Raw genomic sequence first — 7,831 nt, 5'->3', positions numbered from 1 at the left:
GTGTATAAACCTTTGTCTATTAATGAAATGATATTGTTATTCAGTGTTTTATAACTAGTGCTGAGTTGGAATTTGATCTTAGGTGAATAGTTGAATATTGAATTTGGAAGGAAATTGAATATAAATATGTAATTTATTCTTAAAACAAGAGAAATCCTAGAAATATCAATGTATCATATTGAAGATTTGATTAGAAAAGTCTTCATAGAACATCTGAATAACTCATTAAAGAAATAATCAATGAAATCATGAAGCCTATAAATCTATTATAAAATTAATGTATAGTATGTAGTTGTTGGTACAACCATGGAACATAATACATGTTTAAGTTGGAAAACTTAAACAGTTTTTAGTTGTCACAAAGTGTAAGAGACTTTTTTTGGATTCTCCAACCTCAAAATTATCATGTATGCAGGCACTAGATGTAACATGATGCTTAAATGTCTCTAGAATTCTTGGTGGTGTAATTTGTATTCTCTTTCACCTAGATAGGAGTAAAGTTACATAGATGAATATAAAATGTAAAATAAAGTATTAGCCTTAATTTCTCGTCAATTATCTAATTGGAAGAGTTGATCAAATTTGGCGTATTTCGCATAGAAATATTTTAATAGGTATTTGTGGAGACATTCTCCCTCATTTGATAGAAATTTTATTGTTTCTCCTATATTTTTGGTGGGCAAGAGTTATCCATTGCCTGAAAGAAGGAATTATGTTTAGATATAAATTTATTGTTTTATCATGTAAGAGTTTTTCCGGAATTTATGCTTATGAGATAAGCTCTTACTTTATCCTTTCATTGCAATAATAATTACTTACTTCATTAACATAAAGATATCCATATTATTGTTTTAATACTATGATAAGTCTCCTCCACCTTAGAAATTATACTAAGTATGTCTTTGTAGAATGATCCATGTAAAGGTAAGTCTTTGTTGGATGATCCATGAGGAAGTACATCTTTGTGGGAGAGTTCTTCAAAACCTACACCCTCAACTTGCATAGTTAGAAAATAGACTAAGTATGGATTGTGTAATTTGCGCAATGCAAAAAAATGTTGGTGCAAATTGGTTATCACTAGAAAATTGTGGAAGTGTAAGTAATGGCAGTGAAAAGTGTTGTGAAAAAGATATTTGCACCAACATAAAGTGAATATTAAAATATTATATAGTTTGGAAGTGGGAATGAAAGAAATATTAAAATAATATTTGTTCGGGAAAGGTGGTCCAAACATATTGTTTTGGAAATAAATAGTAAATAATAAGACATTCTCTAACTATTATACTTTTTGAAGTTTTGGGATGGAATCCCACAAAATGTTTTTGATTAAATCATGATATTTGGTTATTTAACATGAGTTTTTTACTACATATATGGATTCAACATCTTGAAAAACTCTTGGAACACTCATATTGTGGAGAGTTTACAGCTCAAACTTGTGATTCAAAACAATCCTTGTAGGATTCTAAGAAAAATCCACTAGAAAACTCCAAAACATAATATCGGTAGACAATGACAAATAATCAAGTTCACGATTGAGAAAGCCAAGAAATTGATAATAAATTATCATTTATTTACTTTGAAATTTATGTTGATTATTTTAAATGGACATGAAGTAATAAAATAATAATGTTAAGGGAGAAATGTAAAAAGGCCTAAATATAAAAAATAAAGTAATTCATGAAAAAAAGTAAAGAATGACATGGCCAAAAGACTCTAGTGATAACAAGCCACACCCTTGAAATGACATGTGTGATGCACAAGCATTGCCTCAAGTACCAAATTATATCTATGTTAGCTTAGGGGGTTGCTAGTATTACTAGGAAGTTGGTTTCCTAGGGTCGATTAAATGTATTTTTTATAAGTTATTAATATATTTGAATTGTAAGTGTTCTCGAATGTTTGAGAACCTGATTAGATCTAGTCTGGTGAGATTTTGTAGGGATAAGAAATCCTAATTTAGGTGTTAGTTAGAGGTTTGTGGGTCGTTGGGGATATCAAGATCTAGTTGAGGAAAAGGTGGAACTGAATCATAACTGGTTCAGAATCCTGGGTATAGAAGATATATTTGAAGAATGTAACAGAGGGGGGGGGAGAGATTAGATTTTAGTTATTGTTTTGTAATCCTAGGGCATATGATGGATCAGAGGCCATTAAATTAGAAGATCAGGCCAAGTAGACACATTGAGTCTCATTTTGTAATTATGTATCGATTTATATATATGCACAGAAATTAATTTCCAACGTATTAGTGTGTTTCGATATTGTCTTGTGGTTGCAGTCTGGATGCTGTAAACCGCCAACAGAATGTGGATATACATTTGTGAATCCAACATATTGGATAAGCCCAATAAACCAAGACGCGGATTTTGATTGCTTGCTCTGGAATAACGACCAGACATAGTTGTGCTACAGTTGCAATTCCTATAAAGTGGCGCTGTTGGAAAACTTGAAAATAGACTAGAGAGTGGCCAATATTGTATTGTTGGTCACTATGGTGGCCCTCATTTGGGGGTACATAGTTGGATGCAGCGCCTTCCGCAAAGCGAGACAAAGGAATGCCATGGACCTCTGAATCCATCTAAGGAATCAAAGTGGTTGTCGCAGTCTGGAAAAGGAGTCGAATTATTAGACTAGGGCACAAAATGGTAGGTTGTTTGAGGTCATGCTAAGATAAATTTTTGAAACTGGGGTACTTAGGCTCGCATTTGGGGTTTCTTGACCAACCTCTAGGCCAAGCATGCTTGTCCAAACTTTGCCAAGCTGAGAGGAAACCTGGGCGAATTCGCAAAGGTCGATACTGTATCACTGGTGTGTGGGATCAATGAAACATTGATCGTAGTAGGGTCGAGGGTTTATTTGATGAGGAGCTAATATGTATGTAGGGTTGAAATTAGATACAAGACTGAATTAGAAGTGACCGCTGTAGCGACGAATGAGTATCAGATACACCTATTTCAATCCTAAAGTACCAAGCCATACGCTTGGCATCATTTTTGGTATCAGAGTGGGGAAAATATTTCCCGCAGAAAGGAGTTTTTGCGTGCGAAGAAAGAAGAGTGTGACCAACCAAGGTGACAGAGCTGGTAATCAGAAACACTGGCAGGACAAAAAGACAAACAAGCATGTTTTGTGTGCAAGGGTTCAAAGGTTGCACAGGGAGAAAGCAGGTCTTGGAAAAAAGCAGAAGCTGACAGTAGCAAGGACGTAAGATAGCAAAGATGGGATGTGATTAATACTTCCAAGGAAAATTTGCAGAGGGAAAATGGCCAAGGACAATAGAGATCAAAGATAACAGAGATGAAAGATAGCAGAGAGAGCTGAGAATTTCATTCTCAAGGGAGATTTTAAATCCGAACACATAGCAGAACAGAGAGGAGAAGAGTTTTACTCTCAAAGAAAGAATTTGCAGAAAGCAAATAATTTGAGACAGTCCATGCAAAATGCAGATGGACATGATCCTGCAGGGATCATAAAAAATATATATATGGTGATATTTTGTTTTAACTGAGTTGATAAACTGTGATTGAAGGTTTTCAGTAGCAGGCAAAGGGAAAAGCAGAGCAAAGAAAGCACTCTGAATTGGTAGTGAACTTGAAGAATACAACAAGAGATTGAACAGAGAGGACAATTGAAGTGTTCTCAAGGGAGAGTGAGAGCTTGCGAAAGCCTAGAAAAAACAAATATGTTGCTCAAGAAAAGGTTCCAGATAGAGGATCGTGCTTACCAAATGATTGAGTGAGGAGAGCTTAGTGAGGTAAGATTTTAGTAAGGTGGACTTTCTATTGTGGAGGCTTGTTGCAGTGGAGTGAGGAGCGCATGAAGAGAAGATGAAGACAAAGATGATGGAAGATCATTGCAGAGGTTCTGAAGAAAGCCACTATAGAGGAAAGGATGCCAAGACAAAAGGCATGAAGAGGATGAGTCAAGAGGAGCTTGACATGCAACTTGCTGACATGAAAGCAAGATTGGAGATATTGACAGAGCTACTACAAGAACCAAAAGACCAGAAAAGAGGATGGACCTTTCCACTAAAAGGAAAGAAGGTGATTTGGTACTCATTATAGATGAGGTGGAAGCAAAAGGAGATTGCCTTATGGACAAAGGAACTCAAATTCTTTGAGTCAAGGATAAGAATTGAAGATGTCACAGGCAAAATTATTCAGAGGAAAATGCTTGAAGAAGCAGGAGAAGCAGATGAAGTTATTTGCAAGCCAGAGGAAGGAATATCTCTGGATGATGATGAGGAAGAGGTGAGATTGTATGAGGGTCTCGAAAGTTTAGAAGAGAACTTGGATCAACATACTGAAATGTTAACAGGAAACCTTGAGGAAATCTCAAGGAGATATTATGAAATGGTGATGGGAAGACTAGAAGGAAATTCAGAGAAACAGGTTGAACCAGTGACAGAATAATTGAAGGAACACTCAACACAACATACTGAAATGTTGTCTGAGACATTGAAGTCTCATATTTGTAATACTAATTCAAGTGTTAATGTCAATTATGCAGGTGAAAAAGGACAACCAATGAAGATTGTCAAAGAAGTTCACGAAGAAGAGACTATGTTATCTGAAAACATAGTAAAATATTATCACGTTGTCATGATGAAAGGAATGATTGATTGAACCATGGGAGATGTTGGGTTGATCAACCTGAAAAAGATACCTCAAGGAAGAAGACATGAAGCAAAAATTCACCTAGCGAAAGGCGAAAAAAAGGAAGAAGAGTTGACAATGACAAGAAGTCAACAACAGGATCAAGGAGAAGAAGAAAGAAGCTCTCATCAAGAAGCTAATGTATGGGAGAAGGAGCTAGAGTTGGTGGAGAAATGGCTAAAAGCACCAGTACTTGATGAAGACTACAAGATATCTTCCACATTTCTTCCTCAGTCCTTGTCACAATCGACTGGGAGAGGAATTTGTAGAGACAAAGAGATGGCTAGTAGAGGTCACATGCCACCCCCTTTTGCTAGACACCTTCAAGGCCCAGGCATGGGGCTTGAGATATATGGTCCAGCAGTGGGACCTCCTGCAGGTCATCATCCTTTGGATATGTTACCACCACCAGAAGTGTTGGGACATAAGCTTACAACACAAAGAGTGGAGATGTAAAGGCCTACAACAGAAAACCAAAGGTTAGTTGCAACACATGGAGCTTTGAGACAAGATCTTTTATGTCTCAACATGAACTGGAGCGATTGCATTTGCATATTACAACTATGCAGAATGATAAGAATCAACAAATTAGAATTTTTTTGGACAAAATTGCAAATATGGAGGCAGATCTCTAGGCTAGTGAATCTATCAAGGCAGAGTTGCAACAAGCTCGTTCTGGTGCACAGAGTCTTCAATCAGCTAGACAAGATTTAAATGAGCAAGTGCAACAGCTAAATCAAGAATTGCAACGAGCCCATGCAGAATTTCAACATATTCCTGCTATGGATAGAGAAGTAGAGAGCTTAAGGCAGGAGCTTCAATGTGGAAGGGCTACATTCGAGTATGAAAAGGTTGCAAGCAGTAAAGGAAGTAGAAGCAGAGGAAGAAGTTCACAACTATGAACTAGGGCAAGGAAGCATTATTAGAATAGATGATGCAAAGGAAAAGCTTGAAAACTCTTTAAAGGAGTTGAATCAACACACTGAAGTGTTGATGAAAGAAGAAAGTCCAGAACAACAAGTTGAAATACTGTTGAAAGGAGACACACAGTCTAAATGTGTGAAAAAAAGGAAGATGCAGCTGGACAGAAGCAACCAGCTAAAGCAAGAAGGAAGAATTAATTAAGAAGACCAGCAAGAAGATCTACTGGAAATAGAGATTGAGAACATAAGGAAGCTGATGTTGAAGCAGACCAGAAGGCAAAGGTTGGCAGCATCAGAAAAGGTGATCAATCAAGTACTAAAAGATTTTCAGCAGGTTAAGAGAATTTGTCCAAATGATCCTGATGCCACCAAGAAGCTTAAAGAGACCGAGACAGCAATCCAAAAAGTTAGACTTATTGAGGCCATCTCAGTGAATGATCTTGAGAATCATTCTGTTGTGGATTCCATTGATTTTCGTTCAATATAGGTAGAGCCCCAGTATGCTGGTGCTAGAATAGAAGGAGAAAATGTGACATTGGAATTTATAAAGAAAATGATGGATGACTTCAAGAATCAGAAAAATATACACAGAAGGTATGCATTTCAAATATTATTGCAAGTAAAGGATTTGTTGAAGGTGATGCCATTGCTGGTTGACATCAATATTCCGAATGGAAAGCAATTCACTATTTATGGTGACATCCATGGTCAGAATTATGACCTTTTGAACATCTTTGAGATTAATGGGCTTCCTTCGAAGGACAGTCCTTATCTTCTTAATGGTGATTGTGTTGATCGAGGATCATTTTCAGTTGAAGTCATACTTGTGCTATTCACATTCAAGTGTATGTGTCCAACTGGACTCTATCTTTCAAGAGGAAATCATGAAAAAAGGAGTATGAACAAGATTTATGGTTTTGAGGGTGAATTCAAGTCCAAGTATAGTGAAAGCATGGTTGAGTTGTTCGTTGAAGTGTTTTGTTGCTTGCCTTTGGCTCATGTCCTCAATGACAAGATTTTTGTTTTCCATGGTGGTATTTTTAGTGTTGATGGTATAAAACTGGATGATATCAAAGAAATTGATCGATTCCGAGAGCCACCTGAAGAGGGTATGATGTGTGCAATACTTTGGAGTGATCCACAGCCTCGTAAAGGGCATGGGCCCAACAAACGAGATGTTGGTTTGTCTTTTAGAGAAGATGTGACCAAAAGGTTTCTCCAAGAAAAAAATCTTGAGCTGGTGGTCAGGTCTCATGAAGTTAAAGAGGAAGGTTATGAAATTGAACATGATGGAAAACTTATTACGGTTTTCTTAGCTCCAAAATGTTGTGACCAGAGAAGGAAGATGAAGTAGGAAGAAGCTAACATACAATAGAAATGGAGGAGCAGAACATATGGACAACTCCAGAACAAAGTCTGGGATCTAGGAGGAAATTTTTTCTTTTTGAAAGCACATGATCAAGAGATCATGAATGTTTTCAAGTGTGGGAGTCTGATGCAGGAGCATTGGCTCAAGTACCAAATTATATCTATGTTAGCTTAGGGGGTTGTTGGTATTACTAGAAATTTGGTTTCCTAGGGTCGATTAAATGCATTTTTTATAAGTTATTAATAGGTTTGAATTGTAAGTGTTCTCCAATGTTTGAGAACCTAATTAGATCTAGTCTGGTGAGATTTTGTAGGGATAAGAAATCCTAATTTAGGTGTTAGTTAGAGGTTTGTGGGTCATTGAGGATATCAAGATCTAGTTGAGGAAAAGGTGGAACTGAATCATAACCGGTTCAGAATCCTGGGTATAGAAGATATATTCGAAGAATGTCACAGAGGGGGGGAGAGATTAGATTTTAGTTATTGTTTTGTAAGTCTAGGGAATATGATGGATCAGAGGCCATTAAATTAGAGGATTAGGCCGAGTAGACACAACGAGTCTCATTTTGTAATTATGTATCGATTTATATATATGCACAGAAATTAATTTCCAACGTATTAGTGTGTTTCGATATTGTGTTGTGGTTGAAGTCTGGATGTTGTAAACTGCCAACAGAATGTGGATATACATTTGTGAATCCAACATATTGGATAAGCCCCATAAACCAAGGTGCAGATTTTGATTGCTTGCTCTGGAATAACAACCAAACACAATTGTGCTACAGTTGCAATTCCTGTAAAGTGGGGCTGTTGGAAAACCTGAAAATAGACTAGAGAGTGGCCGATATTGTATTGTTGGTCACTATGGTGGCCCTCATTTGG

General features: G+C 36.8%; 2 pseudogenes; both read left to right on the top strand.

The window, feature by feature from the left end:
* Positions 1-4,937: 4,937 nt before the first annotated feature.
* On the top strand, positions 4,938-5,560 carry LOC149200218 (protein FLX-like 2 pseudogene; annotated as a pseudogene).
* Positions 5,561-5,837: 277 nt separating this feature from the next.
* LOC149200217 (serine/threonine-protein phosphatase 5 pseudogene) lies at positions 5,838-6,935 on the top strand (annotated as a pseudogene).
* The last annotated feature ends 896 nt before the right edge of the window (positions 6,936-7,831 follow it).

The sequence above is a fragment of the Pinus tabuliformis genome, chromosome 2_1 (genome assembly GCF_031772625.1).
Source record: "Pinus tabuliformis cultivar Carrire ecotype Pingquan chromosome 2_1, CPIR1, whole genome shotgun sequence".
NCBI classification, from domain to species: Eukaryota; Viridiplantae; Streptophyta; class Pinopsida; order Pinales; family Pinaceae; genus Pinus; species Pinus tabuliformis.
The sequence above is the reverse complement of the archived record's forward strand: the minus strand, read 5'-3'. Positions and strand labels throughout refer to the sequence as shown.